This window comes from Erinaceus europaeus, chromosome 3 (genome assembly GCF_950295315.1).
Source record: "Erinaceus europaeus chromosome 3, mEriEur2.1, whole genome shotgun sequence".
Classification (NCBI taxonomy): domain Eukaryota; kingdom Metazoa; phylum Chordata; class Mammalia; order Eulipotyphla; family Erinaceidae; genus Erinaceus; species Erinaceus europaeus.
The window spans coordinates 59401841-59417913 of record NC_080164.1 but is presented as its reverse complement, the minus strand read 5'-3'; the positions used below and the strand labels follow the sequence as shown (position 1 = coordinate 59417913).

The 16073-nt window shown below is 37.1% G+C and overlaps 1 long non-coding RNA gene across 1 annotated transcript in view; it reads left to right on the top strand.

Moving 5' to 3' along the window:
• Positions 1 to 378: 378 nt before the first annotated feature.
• Positions 379 to 16073, top strand: part of LOC132537667 (uncharacterized) — a 58717-nt gene continuing 43022 nt past the window's right edge. The window contains exon 1 of the long non-coding RNA XR_009549131.1: positions 379 to 868. This is a non-coding gene — a long non-coding RNA (uncharacterized LOC132537667). The remainder of the gene's footprint in view (positions 869 to 16073) is intronic.

Genomic DNA, 16073 nt, shown 5'->3' with positions numbered 1-16073 from the left:
CATCTTTTTTGATTACAGAATAGTATTCCATGGAATACATATATCCCATAACTTCTTTAGCCTATCATCTTTTGATGGCATTTAAGCTGTTTCCACTCTTTGGCTATTGTGAATAATGCAGTTATGAACATAGGGGTGCATGTGTCCCTTCAAATTAGTGCTTAAGTGTCCATTGGATAAGTGCCTAAGAGTGGTATGGCTGGGTCATAAGGTAATTCCATTTTTATTTGCTTAAGGACTCTCCATACAGTCTTCCAAAGGGACTGTGCCAGTTTGCATTCCCACCAGCAATGAAGCAGAGTTGCCTTTTCTCTCTCCACAACCTCTTCCTTTCCTGATTTATGGATTTCTCAGGTGTGAGATGGTATTTCTGTGTATTTTTGATTTTCATTTCTCTAATAATAAGGGAAGTGGAGCATATCTTTATGTGTCTGTGGACCATATGTATCTCTTCTTTAGAAAGTTTAGTTGTTTGGCCCACTTTTTAACTGGATTATTTTTGCTTCTTTTGTAGATTTATCTATGAGTTTTTTTTTTTTTTTTTGTAAAATGATCACTGAATTATTGAATCAAGTTTTGTTTCTTGACTTCATAATGAGTTTTCTGAACTTTATCTCTGTCAATTTTTTTCAGATCTGTGTCTGTTTGGTCATTTGCAATTTCTGTCATTACTCTCTGTATATTCCCCCATTTCCTCACTTAGTGTGAGCTTTGTTGTTGTGTTTCTATATCTTGGTGGGGAGGGGAGATTTTATCATGAGTCACTGAGCTGGTTCTGTGACTTGATGTCAATGTAGTCTCCCTACTGTTGTTCCAGCCTCTGTGGGGTAACAGCAATGGAGACTCGAGAAGTCACAGTTGTAAATTGGTAAGCCTTTATGTGATTTTTTCTCTTTAACAGTTTTTTGTTGCTAAAACTTGGACCTGGAAGTGGTGTCTCTCAACCACAGATCTAATTTGGTGCCTGCTGTCTCTAATACCAGTTTTTAGTCCTTGGAGTTACTCACTCACCCCCTTTCCATCTACAAGCCACATGTGTCTCTACTCCCCTGTAGGTTAAGTGACTTTCTTTTTTTAAACCACAATTTCTTTAACTCAGACCTGGAACTCAGCTACAAAACTCTGACATCAGCCATTACTGAGTATGGCTTTTTAGTCGCAGGAATCACTCCCTCACCCCTTTTCTGTCCACAAGCCACACATGTCTACTGACCTGTGGCTTAGTGAGTTTTTGAACTGATCCTGGTTGTATTTGGATGAGTTTTCAGATGATTTTCATTGATTTTCCTGGTTTATCAGGAAAAGCAAAACATGGCTGCTGCTACTCAATAATCACACCTCCAGAAGTCCCCCCTGTTTAATTTTAATAATTTATTTAAATCTTGTGCTCAACCCAGCTGGAATATCACTTTTGTGAATTCCAATTCATATATATCTTTAGACAGAAAGAAGATGCTTATTGTGTCCATGTGATAAAATCCTGAGAAGAACTTTGAAACAGATTCCCTTTCCTTAAAAAAAAAATAAATAAACAAAAATGATCTTTTTTTTTTTTATTTTTTTTTTATTTATTTTTTTTATTTAAATTTTTAATTTAAGAAAGGATTAGTGAACAAAAGCATAAGGTAGGAGGGGTACAACTCCACACAATTCCCACCACCCAATCCCCATAACCCACCCTCTCCCATGATAGCCTTCCCATTCTCTAGCCCTCTGGGAGCATGGACCCAGGGTCGTTGAGGGTTGCAGAAGGTAGAGGGTCTGGCTTCTGTAATTGCTTCCCCGCTGAACATGGGCGTTGACTGGTCGGTCCATACTCCCAGTCTGCCTCTCTCTTTCCCTAGTAAGGTGTGTCTCTGGGGAAGCTGAGCTCCAGGACACATTGGTGGGGTCTTCAATCCAGGGAAGCCTAGCCAGCATCCTGGTGGCATCTGGAACCTGGTGATTGAAAAGAGAGTTAACATACAAAGCCAAACAATTTGTTGAGCAAACATGGATCCCAAGATTGGAATAGTGGAGAGGAAGTGTTGGGGAGGTACTCACTGCAAACTCTAGTGTAATCCTGCTTTCAGGTATATATTTTGCAGTAGTTTATGGATACGTGTGCGCATACGCTCTCTCTCACAGAAACTGGTGTATGTCTAGGTTATGGGACTTTGTTAGAAAGTGAACTACCTGAGATGAAATTAGAGTGTACTATAAAAGGAAAGGTCTCACCCGAGTAATGAAGCTGAAGGGTTGTCATTCCACACGTGAAGTCTCTGGATACACTCTGAGGTGAAGCATGTTGAGATGGCAATCGTTGCTTTGGTTAGGTTGTGATCGGCGGATGCAATATTATTTGGTATGGATTGGGAGAAGCATACGGGAAAGTGAGCCCTATCCATGGGTGCCAGGACTGGGGGAAGTAGGGGCTCTATAGTGAAGATGTGAGGTTCCTGCTGTCTTAGGGTTCAAAAAGACAATCAATAGTTAATATTATCATCACATTATTTGTTAATTGGGTTAACTTTGAAAAGTCCCTTTGTTATGGTTTGCTGTACAGTACCCAGTATCTTGTATATAGCTGTGCTATTGGAAGCCTCCAATCTACTTGGTCTAGGCTTTTGAGAGAGTCCGCATATCAAATACGTAGCCTATCTATTAAAAAGATTCAGTTTGTCTCCTGAGAACCTTTGAGACATACAATTGATTTCCCCCTCTCATATTAATTAACTACTGATTTATATGTCTACATTTTGCTAGGAGTGTACATAAACACCATTCCCATCACCAAAGGACCGTGACCCATCCCTCCCGCCCATTCCCACCCCCCACTGGCCCAGAAAGCTACATGTCTACCCCTCACCACTGGGTTTTTTCTTTGGTGCCCTACTTACAATTTGATCAGGTCCTGCTTTTAGTTTCCCTTTCAGATCTTCTAAGTCAGCTTCTGTTGATGAGTGGGATCATCCCATACTCATCTTTAACTTTCTGACTCAGTTCACTTAACATAATTCCTTCTAGCTCTGTCCAAGATGGGTCAGAGAAGGTGGGTTCATTGTTCTTGATAGCTGCATAGTATTCCATTGTGTATATATACCACAGCTTTCTCAGCCATTCATCTGTTGTTGGGCACCTGGGTTGCTTCCAGGTTTTAGCTATTATGAATTGTGCTGCTATGAACATAGGAGTACACACCTCTTTTTGGTTGGGTGTTATGGAGTCCTTGGGGTATAACCCCAGGAGAGGAATTATTGGGTCATATGGAAGGTCCATGTCTAGCCTTCTGAGGGTTTTCCAGACTGCTCTCCACAGAGGCTGTACCAATTTACATTCCCACCAGCAATGTAAAAGGGTTCCTCTGTCCCCACATCCTCTCCAGCATTTGTTGCTGCTGTCCTTTTTGATGTATGCCATTCTTACAGGAGTGAGGTGGTATCTTAGTGTTGTCTTAATTTGCATTTCTCTGACAATCAGTGACCTAGAGCAGTTTTTCATATGTTTGTTAGCCTTTTGGATCTCCTCTGTGGTGAGTGTTTTGTTCATTTCCTCTGCCCATTTTTGGATGGGGTCATTTGCTTTTTTGGTGCTAAGTTTGCTGAGCTCTTTATATATTTTGGTGATTAGTTTCTTGTCTGATGTCTGGCATGTGAAGATCTTCTCCCATTCTGTGAGGGGTCTCTCTGTTTGTTTAATTGTTTCTTTGGATGTGCAGAAGCTTTTCAATTTGATGTAGTCCCATTGGTTTGTTTCTACTTTGGTCTTCCTTGCAATTGGGTTTGATTCATCAAAGATATCCTTGAGGTGTAGATGGGAAAGTGTTTTACCAATGTTTTCCTCTAAGTATTTGATTGTTTCTGGTCTGACATCTAGGTCTTTGATCCATTTGGAGTTGATTTTTGTTTCTGGTGAGATAAAGTGGTTCAATTTCATTCTTCTGCATGTTTCAACCCAGTTTTCCCAGCACCATTTATTGAAGAGAGCCTCCTTCTTCCATTTAATCCTTTGGGCCCCCTTATCAAAGATTAGATGCCCATAGGTGTTGGGATTTACTTCTGGGCTTTCAATTCTGTTCCACTGGTCTGTGTGCCTATTTTTGTTCCAGTACCATGCTGTTTTGATGATGATGGCTTTATAATATAGTTTAAGGTCTGGGAGTGTGATGCCTCCATTTCTGTTTCTTTTCCCCAAGATGGTTTTGGCAATTCTAGGTGTTTTCAGGTTCCAGATAAATGATTGTAGTGTTTGTTCTATTCTCTTAAAGAAGCTTGGTGGAACTTTGATGGGTATTGCATTAAATTTGTATATGGCTCTGGGGAGAATGTTCATTTTGATGATATTTATTCTTCCAATCCATGAGCATGGGATATCTTTCCATTTCTTGGTATCAGTTTCTATCTCCTTGAGTAGCGACTCATAGTTTTCAGCATACAAGTCTTTCACTTCTTTGGTCAACTTTATTCCTAGGTATTTGATTGATTTTGCTGAAACAGTGAATGGGAGTGATTTCTGGATGTCTTCTTCTTCAGATTTAGTGTTTGCATAAAGAAATGCCACTGATTTTTGTACATTGATTTTGTAGCCTGATACCTTGCTATATTGCCTAACAACTTCCAGTAATTTTCTACTGGATTCTTTAGGTCTTTCTATGTATACTATCATATCATCTGCAAATAGTGAGAGCTTGACTTCTTCCCTTCCAATCTGTATCCCTTTGATTTCTTTCTCTTGCCTGATTGCTATGGCAAGAACTTCCAATACTATGTTGAAGAGTAACGGTGACAGTGGGCAGCCCTGTCTAGTCCCTGATCTGAGGGGGAATGCTTTCAGCTTCTCTCCATTGAGTATGATGTTGGCTGTAGGTTTGCTATATATAGACTCCACTATCTTGAGGAATTTCCCATCTATTCCCATTTTTTGTAGAGTTTTGAGCATGAATGGGTGTTGGATTTTGTCAAAGGCTTTCTCTGCATCTATTGAGATAATCATGTGGTTTTTGGCTTTGCTTTTATTGATGTGATGAATGACATTGATTGATTTACGGATGTTGAACCAGCCTTGCATTCCTGGGATGAATCCCACTTGGTCATGATGAACAATCTTTTTGATGTGTTGCTGTATCCGGTTGGCCAAGATCTTGTTTAATATTTTGGCATCTATGTTCATCAGAGATATTGGTCTGTAGTTTTCCTTTTTTGTTCTGTCCCTATCAGCTTTTGGTATCAGGGTGATGTTGGCTTCATAAAAGGTGGAAGGGAGTATTCCTGTTTCTTCAATCTTATGGAATAGCTTAAGAAGTATGGGTATTAACTGTTTCCTGAAAGTTTTGTAGAATTCGTTTGTGAAGCCATCTGGTCCAGGACTTTTGTTGTTGGGGAGATTCTTAATAACGGTTTCAATTTCTTTGTCTGTGATTGGTGCATTTAGATTTTGTAGTTCTTCTTGGTTCAGTTTTGGAAGTGCATAGGTTTCTAGGAATTGTTCCATTTCTTCCAGATTCTCTAGCTTGGTGGCATATAGTTCTTTATAGAAGTTTCGCAGAATTCTCTGGATTTCTGTGGTGTCAGTTGTGATATCTCCTGTATCGTTGACAATTCTATTAATTTGAGTCTTCTCTCTTTTTTGTTTGGTGAGTCTGGCTAGGGGTTTGTCAATTTTGTTTAATCTTTCAAAGAACCAACATTTGGCTTCATTGATCTTTTGTATGGTTCTTTTATTTTCGATGTTGTTTATTTCTGCTCTAACTTTAGTGATTTCTGTCCTTCTGGTTGCTTTAGGGTTCCTTTGTTCCTCTTCCTCTAAGTCCTTGAGGTGTGTAGTAAGTTCGTTCATTTGGGCTTCTTCTTGGTGTTTAATATGTGATTGTATAGCTATAAGTTTCCCTCTCAGTACTGCTTTAGCTGTGTCCCAAATATTTTGATAGGTTGTGTCTTCATTTTCATTAGTTTCCAGGAACATTTGAATTTCCTGTTTGAGTGAGTGTCTGACCCAGTGGTTCTTAAGGAGCATGTTGTTTAGTTTCCAAATTCTATGTCTTTTAATAATTTTCTGTTTGTTGTTAAAAGTTAGTTTTACTCCACTGTGGTCTGAGAAGATACTTGGGATGATTTCAATGCTCTTGAATTTATTGATGCTGTCTTTGTGACCTAACATGTGGTCTATCCTTGAGTATGTGTTGTGTGGATTTGAAAAGAAGGTGTATTCCAGTTTTTTGGGGTGGAGGAGTCTGAAAATGTCCAAGAGGTCTAGTCTGTCAATCTCTTCATTCAATTCTCTTATATCTTTATTGGTTCTCTTCTTTGTTGATCTGTCTAAGTGTGAGAGTGGGGTATTGAAGTCTCCCACTATTATTGTATTACTATTGATGTATTTTTGAAATTCTTTCAATAGGTGTTTAATGTATTTAGATGGTCCCTCGTTGGGTGCATAGATGTTAATAATTGTTAAGTCTTCTTGGCTGATTGATCCTCTTATCATTATGTAATGTCCTTGCCTATCTTTTATTACTTTATTTAATTTAAAATCTATCGTGTCTGAGATGAGAATGGCTGTTCCTGCCCTTTTTTGTGGACCATTAGCCTGTATGATAGTTTTCCATCCTTTCACTTTAAGTCTGTGTTTATCTTGTTGTGACAGATGGGATTCTTGCAAGCAGCATATGGTTGGGTTATGTTTTCTGATCCATCCCCCCACCCTGTGCCTTTTGATGGGTGAGTTTAAGCCATTGACATTTATTGATATTATGGATTTAATGTATTGTAGTGCCATTGTTCTAAAAAACAATTTGTTTGCTCTGATATATTACAAGTATTATAGTGATGTTCTTGTTTATAAGAGGTCTTTTAATACCTCTTTCAGGGCCGGCTTGGTGATAGTTGCCTCCTTTAACTGTTGTTTGTCTAAGAAGCTTTTGATCCCTCCATCTAGCTTGAATGAAAGTCTAGCAGGATATATAATCCTTGGTTGAAACCCTTTTTCATTCAGGGCTCGATAGATATCTTGCCACTCCCTTCTGGCTTTTAGAGTTTGAGTTGAAAAATCTGCAGAAAGTCTTATGGGTTTTCCCCTGTATGTGACTTTTTGTTTCTCTCTTGCAGCCTTTAGGATCCTTTCTTTATCCTTACTTCTTCTCATTGTGACTATGATGTGTCTTGGTGTTTTCAGGTCTGGGTTGATTCTGTTTGGTACTCTCTGGGCCTCTTGCACCTTGATATCCTTTCTGTTATTCAGGTCTGGGAAATTTTCTTGTATTATTTCCTCTAGGATGTTTGCTTCCCCTTTCTCTCTTTCTTCCTCTGGCAGGCCAATTATACGAATGTTACTTCTTTTGAGATCATCCCATATGTCTCTGTTGTTGTTTTCAGTGTCTCTCAATCTCTTTTTAAGCTCTTTCACCTCTTTCTTAGTTTTCTCTAACTCATCCTCTGTCTGACTAATTCTGTTTTCTGCTTCTGTTAGTCTGCTTTCCCTTGCCTCAGCTTCTTTCTTCATTACAGCTATTTCAGCTTTCAGTTCTCTAATTGTCTCAAGATAATCAGTATTTTCCTTGGGGGTCTCAACTGTTGTTTCCCTAATACTGCCATTTCTTTCCTCCAATGTTGTTTTCATTTCTGTGATTAATAAGTTTATTATTGCTTGCATACTTTTCTTATCTATGGTTACTTCTGACTGATTTGTGGTTTCTTCTGGGCTCTTGTCTTCATTCATTGGGGTAGCAGTTTTATTTGTTTTTAATCTACCCATTTTTTTTTAATTTATGTGTTTCTCTCTTTTTTTTTTTTTTTTAATGTTCTGTTGTTCCTCAGTTGTTGTGTTTTGAGCACAAGTAACACTGTACTAAATACCTTTATGACAATTGCACTCACCAACCTCCGGAATAACCGTAGCAACTGAAGTAAGTATTGAAGGAGTTTAATCGTTACCAGTTAGCCAAACAATTTCTCCAGTCCGTGAAAAAATAGTAACCAAATCCCAGTGAAGAAAGAGAAAAGGAAGAGAGGATAGCAAGAATAGACAGTTATGCAAATTTACTATCCAGTGTATATTCTAAGGGTGACAAGAGTGTAAAGGGAACTAGAGCAGAGATACACACATAGAGAGTCCACTCTGGGTCAGATTTCTTCCCCAAAGTAATTCACAAATTCAGAAAGTCAAAGAAGAAAGACGTGTATGACAAGATTAAAAAAAAAAAAAAAAAGAGAGAGAGATTGAGAGAGATAAGAGAGAGAAAAGGGAGAAGATAGGAAGAAGAGTTGTAATTAAAGAGCAGTGCGAGGAACTTCCCAAATGTGTATCAGTGAATTAACAAAAAAAAAAAAAAAAAAAAAAAAAAACCCTGTTTGGTGGTATGGGGTATCCTGCTAGTAGCTGGTCCCAGGCACTGCTTATGGGGGGAGGGGGGGCGGGCGGCGGGAAGGATGTATGCTTGAAAATTAAAAGGAAGAAAAAAGAATTTTTTCCCCCTACTCTAATTCTTAACCCAAATTAAGTTATAGAAACATCCTTGGTATGACCGTTATGGCCCCTTATTGGATGGCCTGCTAAAGGCAGAAAATCCTATTGTTTACACGAGATGTGTCCGGAGCTCAAAGGCTGGCCGCTTCTGCTTCTCCGGGCGCCATTTTCCGGGAAACCCCGCCCTCCAGACTTTTTTAAAGGATTTCTCAAAAATGAAAACTAGCTCCAAGTCCTTTGATCCAATGAGAGCTATACTCAAGAAGTCTTTGGATCCACCCTCAGGGTCGCGGTGGACCCTGGCAACTCCCAAGAGGCAGCCCCCGAGCTAAAGTGCTCTCTCCGGGTCCTCTGCCCGCCGCGCTCTGCAACTGGCGGAGGAGCCGCCTTCCCGGGCGGGCGGAGGACAATGCCCGGCGCACTCGCCTTGCCTGGCGCCGCCTGGGAATTCTGGCGCCCCGCTAGTCCGTGTCACCTTTGCTCTAATTGTTAACCCAAATTAAACTGTAATAACTTCTTTGGTGCCCCCCCCCCCTTATTGACTGGCCTGCTAAAGGCAGAAAATCCTACCTTTGCCGACGATGCTATCAGAGCAGTCGCTGTTAGCGACTTCTCAGGCCGTCGCCATATTACCTCCCCTCCAAAAATGATCTTTAAGTATATAACCTCTTGAACATTTAGGGGTAATAGGATACTCAATAAGAATTAGGATTCTATTTTCATCCTGAATTTGTGTGTTGGTGTTACATAAAACTCTGTGTGTGTGTGTGTGTGTGTGTGTGTGTGTGTGTGTGTTACATACAGCCTTGTGCATCTGTGATTTTACCACTCCCAGATTGACATTTTCATGTGGTGTTGCGGCTTGAGCCAGGGGCTTCATGCACTAGTTAAGTAGCAGGTGAGATATTTGCTAGCTTCTATACTGAACACTTTAGACTCTTCAGCATCACTAAGATTACTGTTGAGAGAATTATATCATTTTCATTTTTTAATAAACAGTAATCAATGTAAATAAAATATTCTGTAAGGTGTTTGTTGAAAGTTTTAGGTTTGGAAATATTCTCTTTAGAACTTAAAGCAAAAGAAGAAATGAATAACTTTGCAAGGACATGAGTTGGAAAATAGTTTCTGACTAAGAAATAACTCTATAAATTCTAAAACCAGAACCTAGCATACAAATCTTTCCTTAAAACAAACTCTTGGAACTAATTTCACAAATATACTGATGACTACACATAAATGCTCTCAGACTTCACAGAGACTGTGAGACATTTTTAATATATCTACTCTTTCAAAATATTTTGAAAATCATTCCTAATGTCACCTCTTTATTTTTTCTCATTCATACTTTCCTAGTATCCTAAGTGGTTCAAAACACTACTAGAATGGTGAAATGATTTAAATATTAATAGAACTATGAGGTGATGCATTATACTGATCCTTTAGAGTAGCCAGTTTGGTTTATAAGGCCAAAAATGTGAATATTTGCAATTAATGATTCAATTGAATATACTTATTTATCTTTACAAAGATAGGTAAAGAGATTGATAGATCTGTTTTAACATTTGGTATATCCAGACTGCTGAATATTAAGTAATTCAATTTTTCAAGTATTTGTATGGTTATATTTAATATTAATTATTAATTATTGCCTTCAATTCATAGATATGTATTCTTTTTTTTAACATTGTGTTGAGGCTGGGCTCAAACCTGTGTTATGCACATGGCAAAGCAGTATATTATATAAATTAGTTATCTTGCTGAGTTATTTATTATTTAACAAATAAATTACAGTAAGTTATTTTTGATACTGTACTACAGTTATATAAAATGTAACCATGCATGAAAATCATATGGTACCCTCTCTGTACTTTTTTTCAATTTTATGTGAATCTATAAGACATTCTAAATAAAAATAAAAAATAAGGTATTGTAAATAATTTGCCTCATAGGTAAATTTAAGTAAAATTTAAAGCAACATTTTATGTAAAGAATTTTATCTTTGTCTTTACAATGCACAAAATGCATTTCCATATAGGTATTTTAAATTAAGATGTAGGCATATTTATGTCTATTGATGTGAAATGAAGAATCTAAACAGATATTCCTTGTAGTTTCTGTTATCTTGAAAGTTATCAAGTGTTACTTTTAATTACCTATATTCTGAAAAGTCAGTAGAAATTTTGAAGTGCTAATAAACAAATATGAATTTAATTCCAATAAAAATAGGAATCTGACTATACTTAGTCAATGATTAGCACATCAAAAGTAAAGTACTTCAGAAGCCAGGTGGTGGTACATCAGGTGAAGCAAACACATTATGTGGGAGGACCTTAGTTCAAGGTCCTTGTCCCCACCTATAGAGAGGAAGCTTTGGGCATGATAGAACAGTACTGTATCTCTCTCTCTTTCTCTCTCTCTCTTTCTCTCTGTATCTCTCTCTCTCTCTCTCTCCAATCCTTCTCTATTTTTCTCTGCCCTATCAAATAAAAAGTGAAAGGAAAAAAATAAAAACAAATACTTAAGCTTAATTTGGGATTATAAATTCCCCAATCATCAGAGAAAAGTCTACTTGGCAAATGCTTATAGTAAAAGTTTATATTATTTAAAAAAACATTATTTTCCTAGTAACCATACTATTCCATCCAATATTATGTATTGGTCTAAAAGAAATGACTATGTATTTAAAGTGGAAGGAAGACAAGTCAAGAAAATACAACAATAATTTGTCTTCAGAACATGATCATTCAATGAATGTTATAAGTAACTTACCTAAATTAGACCACTTCCTTTTTTTTAAAATCTCATATTTGTAATAAGAAATCAATTTAAAAATCTCCTTCAACTTAAGACAAGAGAGACAAACTCGCACTTGCTCTTTCAGGGTCTTTATACAACGGTTATCTTGTGTGATCAGTTAGTTACTTGGACACATAATGAAGGAAACTGAAAAGTGTTGAAGACATTCTAGTTCTTGTTATCATGCTTTGACTATTCACAGATGATAAAGAATATTTTGATTCACAAATAAATCACAAATAAAGTTACTTGTGATTTATTGTGTGGCAATAAATAAGTATTAAATATTAGCAGCATGTAACAGCTTCTTGAAACTGAAAATTATAGTTAGTCTGCTGTCATCTATTAGATATAAACAGTTTAGTAAATTGGAATTGACTTTGCTTATTCTATTCCAATCATACATTTAAACTTCACTTGGAGGTCACTAGAAAGAAGAAAGGAAAAAAAGTCCCACAGCGGAGTTCTCAAAGAGTATGACCATATACAGAAGGACCCTCCAGTGTTAACTCTCAGTCTGGCTAGAGTTTACAAGTAAATATTTCACTGGAAAAATACATAACGCTAAGCTTCTAACAAATTTAATGATAGTTTGAATACAGGATCATGTAAATTTCAATTATTACAATGAAACACTCTCTAAAGAAATTAAAAAGATGTTAGGAAGCATCTGGGAAGGTGTAACAATGGGTAGTAAGGACTTAGAAACCAAAATCCCAAGGTCAAACCCTGGCACTCCATGTGCCAGAAAGATGTTCTGGTTCTCTTTTTTATTAATAAATAAATAATCTTAAAAAAAATAAAGTTTAGGTATGTGCTTAGATAATATTTTGTGCATTTTTTCTAAGCACTTTCCCAGCAAAATTGTAAATGTACTTTAGACATAGAGTTGTTTGTGTATCTTTTCCTGCTATTAATTTTATTATATTCTGAAATTTACTAAATAATGGAAATTTGATAAATTATTTAAAAATCTGTGAACCAATTAATACTTATAGCAGATAGAATATATAAAGGAACATATATATAAGTATGTATATATATATATATATATATATATATATATATATATATATATGAATCCTAAAGACATTAAATTAGTAACCCTAGGTTAAAAGCATAAGATAATGCTCAGAGGATCAGTCAATCAAGGGGTCTTAGCGATTATTAACATCTATGCACCCAATGAGAGGCCATCTAAATATATCAAACATCTACTAAAAGGGCTACAGCATTCCCCCTCAGATCGGGGACTAGACAGGGCTGTCCACTGTCACCGTTACTCTTCAACATAGTATTGGAAGTTCTTGCCATAGCAATCAGGCAAGAGAAAGAAACCAAAGGAATACAGATTGGAAGGGAAGAAGTCAAGCTCTCACTATTTGCAGATGATATGACAGTATACATAGAAAGACCTAAAGAATCCAGCAGAAAATTACTGGAAGTTATTAGGCAATATAGCAAGGTATCAAGCTACAAAATCAATGTACAAAAATCAATGGCATTTGTTTATGCAAACACTAAATCTGAAGAAGAAGACATCCAGAAATCACTCCCCTTTACTGTTTCAGCAAAATCAATCAAATACCTAGGAATAAAGTTGACCAAAGATGTGAAAGACTTGTATGCTGAAAACTATGAGTCACTACTCAAGAAAATAGAAACTGATACCAAGAAATGGAAAGATATCCCATGCTCATGGATTGGAAGAATAAATATCATCAAAATGAATATTCTCCCCAGAGCCATATATAAATTTAATGCAATACCCATCAAAGTTCCACCAAGCTTCTTTAAGAGAATAGAACACTACAATCATTTATCTGGAACATGAAAACACCTAGAATTGCCAAAACCAATTGAGGAAAGAAACAGAAATGGAGGCATCACACTCCCAGACCTTAAACTATATTATAAAGCCATCATCATCAAAACAGCATGGTACGGGAACAAAAATAGGCACACAGACCAGTGGAACAGAATTGAAAGCCCAGAAATAAATCCCCACACCTATGGACATCTAATCTTTGATAAGGGGGCCCAAAGGATTAAATGGAAAAAGGAGGCTCTCTTCAATAAATGGTGCTGGGAAAACTGGGTTGTAACATGCAGAAGTATGAAATTGAACCACTTTATCTCACAAGAAACAAAAATCAACTCCAAATGGATCAAAGACCTAGATGTCAGACCAGAAACAGTCAAATACTTAGAGGAAAACTTTGGTAAAACACTTTCCCACCTACACCTCAAGGACATCTTTGATGAATCAAACCCAATTGCAAGGAAAACTAAAGCAGAAACAAGCCAATGGGACTACATCAAATTGAAAAGCTTCTGTACAGCCAAAGAAACTATTAAACAAACAGGGAGACCCCTCACAGAATGGGAGAAGATCTTCACATGTCATACATCAGACAAGAAACTAATCACCAAAATATATAAAGAGCTCAGCAAACTTAGCACCAAAAAAGCAAATGGGCGAAAAATGGGCAGGGGATATGAACAAAACATTCACTACAAAGGAGATCCAAAAGGCTAACAAACATATGAAAAACTGCTCTAGGTCACTGATTGTCAGAGAAATGCAAATTAAGACAACACTAAGATACCACCTCACTCCTATAAGAATGGCATACATCAAAAAGGACAGCAGTAACAAATGCTGGAGAGGATGTGGGGACAGAGGAACCCTTTTACATTGCTGGTGGGAATGTAAATTGGTACAGCCTCTGTGGAGAGCAGTCTGGAAAACTCTCAGATGGCTAGACATGGACCTTCCATATGATCCAGTAATTCCTCTCCTGGGGTTATACCCCAAGGACTCCATAACACCCAACCAAAGAGAGGTGTGTACTCCTATGTTCATAGCAGCACAATTCATAATAGCTAAAACCTGGAAGCAACCCAGGTGCCCAACAACAGATGAGTGGCTGAGAAAGCTGTGGTATATATACACAATGGAATACTATGCAGCTATCAAGAGCAATGAACCCACCTTCTCTGACCCATCTTGGACAGAGCTAGAAGGTATTATGTTAAGTGAGCTAAGTCAGAAAGATAAAGATGAGTATGGGATGATCCCACTCATCAACAGACGTTGAGGAAGAAGATCTGAAAGGGAAACTAAAAGCAGGACCTGACCAAATTGTAAGTAGGGCACCAAAGTAAAAACCCTGTGGTGAGGGGTAGACATGCAGCTTCCTGGGACAGTGGGGGGTGGGAGTGGGTGGGAGGGATGGGTCACAGTCTTTTGGTGGTGGGAATGGTGTTTATGTACACTCCTAGCAAAATGTAGACATATAAATCAGTAGTTGGAGTTGGGTGGTAGCTGGTTAAGTGCATGTGGCGCGAAGCACAAGAACCTGTGTTACGGATCCCAGTTCCAGCCCCTGGCTCCCCACCTGCAGGGGAGTCTATCTTTCTCTCCCCTCTCTGTCTTCCCTTCCTCTTTCCATTTCTTTCTGTCCTATCTAACAACGACATCAATAGCAACAACAATTATAACTACAACAACAAAACAAGGGCACCAAAAGGGAATAAAAAAATAAGATCTTTAGAAAAACAAATGATTTTCATCTGAATTTTATATTGGGTTTTAATAAATAGCCTGAAGTTCATTATTAAAATATGTTTGCACATGTGATTCTACAAAAGTCTAGAAATGTAACTATTTATATAGATTTTTGATGATTCAGTTGTGACACAGAGAAATCACCTGGCATTAACAAAGGAGGAATGGTAATGAGGTTTCATCTCCAGGGCCAGCTCTGATCACTCTGTCAACTTAGAAGAACTGTATTCAATTATTCATGTCTGGCACAATCACAGGAACTAGAAATAGAAGTGCAAGTGTCATCTCTACCTAGAGCATTGGATGGTCTACATATTCCTCTTGCAGTCTTCTGTAAATGTTATTTATCTCATTGTTAATTTAAGAGTATCAGTATTTCATTCTCCAATGAAAATATGTAATGCTATGCTTACATACTCTTTGTTAAAGGTAGAGTCAAAAGTTTAGAGACCCAGATAGGGAAGTGTTAAGTTTAGAATCTTATCATAAAACTTAGATAATTTACATTTGAATCATTTTTAATTAAAACTGTATTCTTTTCTTATTACATGACAATATTTCCTTTTTTCACAAGATAAAGAATGCTGAAAAGAAAGAGGATGGTAGCAAAGGAGTGAAGATTCATCTGCAATTTCAATGTTCAAAGATAATCACTACTGAATTTCTGGTATTTTTTTCTTTCAGACATCTGCCTTTACATACTAGTATAATGGGTCAAAAATAGGCTCAAAGTGAAAGGATATAAAACCATTATACAATCAGGAACAGTCATACTGACATTCAATATAATTGATTTCAAAATAAAGCAATAGAAGGTAAGGATGGACACTGCATAATACTTAGATATCAGTCAACTAAGAGGAGCTCTCAATAATTAACATCTATGCTACAAATGAAGGAAAAGCAGTATATGTAAAGCAGTTTTGGAAGAAGCTGAAAAAAATACATCAACAGCATCGCAATAGTAGTAAGAGATGTTAACTTTCCACTATCTCAAGAAGACAGATTAATCAGGCAAAAACTTAATTTTAAAAACAAAAGAATGAAGTGAAGGATAGGATAAACCTATTAAACATCTTCAGAGTCCTTTACCCCAAGAAAGCAGAGCATACATTCTTCTTGAGTCTACATAAAACATTCTCTTGGTCAGTCCATATATTAAGCAATAAAGACAGTATCTCCAACAACGATGACATCCACAACAACAATAATAACTACAACAATAAAACAACAAGGGCAACAAAAGGGAATAAATAAATATTTAAAA